The sequence below is a fragment of the Bidens hawaiensis genome, unplaced genomic scaffold (assembly GCF_021521415.1).
Source record: "Bidens hawaiensis isolate Kalapana, Puna unplaced genomic scaffold, B.hawaiensis_p1.1 tig00032803_1, whole genome shotgun sequence".
Classification (NCBI taxonomy): domain Eukaryota; kingdom Viridiplantae; phylum Streptophyta; class Magnoliopsida; order Asterales; family Asteraceae; genus Bidens; species Bidens hawaiensis.
The window spans coordinates 121,000-122,324 of record NW_027505266.1 but is presented as its reverse complement, the minus strand read 5'-3'; the positions used below and the strand labels follow the sequence as shown (position 1 = coordinate 122,324).

Here is a 1,325-nt window from a genome sequence, read left to right as displayed (position 1 = left end):
CTAGAGAATCGATGATGTCATGGCCGCCTCTACACACCTCACACTTTGCAACACTCTTCACCATGAGATCGTACACCATTTTTTTTAGTGATTCAAATTGAGCTTGGAGTGAGGTGTTAGGATCCACTTCGTACAATCCTTTGGCTGTATTGGTTGGGTTCCTAGTATCTCGCCCCTCATAGCTTGCAGCAAGGTCATCGAACAGATCAAAGCACTCGACAGGAAGTTTGTTCTTCGGCATAATCCCATTGGCCGTTTGATTTAGCATCTCTCTAGTGTGCTGCGTTGCCCCGTTATATAACTTCTCGACAAGCATCCATGTCACCAAGCCATGATGAGGACTACTAAGAAGCAGGTCTGTGAATCTCTCCCAAGCCTCACAAAAAGATTCACCCGCCCTCATTTGGAAAGAACATATTTCATTGCGGATACTAGCAGATTTGGATGGAGGAAAAAATTTGTTCATGAATTTTTCTTGCAAACCAGCCCAAGTGGTGATGGAACCGGTCGGCAGATATTTTAGCCACTTGAAGGCCTTATAAGTGAGAGAGAATGGGAACAAACGGGGGTAGATGGACTCATTGCTAAGATTTCCGATGTTGAAGGTATTGCAAGTCTGAAAGAACATCTCAATGTGATTAGATAGGTCCTAATATGATAGCCCATGAAACTGGTTTAAACTTCGGATCAACTGGATGACGTGGAATGGGATCGCCCAGTTCCCATTTGCGGCTCCATCAGCGGGGGGTATGGTGATATTAGTCCGGATGGTGGTGGTTGGTTTACCGTAGTCGGAAAATACTCTCCTATGAGGCTGGTCTCCCGTATCCCTAATGGCAATAGACGAAGAAAGTGAAGTATGATAAAAAGGAACACTTACTAAAGATTGGGCACAACGCCTCTCACGAAACTCTCTCTCGGGGTCTTTGAATCCTGAAAACTCTGGTGGTCCTAGAGAGCAAGTACGTCGCATTAACTAACTACAATTATAATAAATATTAAATATATTATCAAGTAAATAATTAGCAAATAAGGCACTAAAAACTAACTAAACTAATTTAAACTAAAGACAAAATTAAAACAAGTTGCAAACAGGCAAGTCCCTAACTCAGGTCATTCTCTAATCGCATCTAATCGTGACCCCGGCACGGCGCCTAAAATTTGATGTGAGAATATATATATATATATATATATATATATATATATATATAATAAACATGAATCACAATGAAGCTTTAAAACCAAACAACCTAACCTAGTTCACACAATCGGCAAGTGTACCGGTCTCGTTTAGCAAAGAGAAAGGAAGTTCGGGTCTCGAACTC

General features: G+C 41.4%; 1 non-coding gene across 1 annotated transcript; it reads left to right on the top strand.

Moving 5' to 3' along the window:
- The first annotated feature begins 326 nt into the window (after positions 1-326).
- LOC143611959 (small nucleolar RNA R71) lies at positions 327-433 on the top strand. Its single transcript, XR_013149870.1, has one exon. It is a non-coding gene; the product is annotated as a small nucleolar RNA R71 (small nucleolar RNA).
- The last annotated feature ends 892 nt before the right edge of the window (positions 434-1,325 follow it).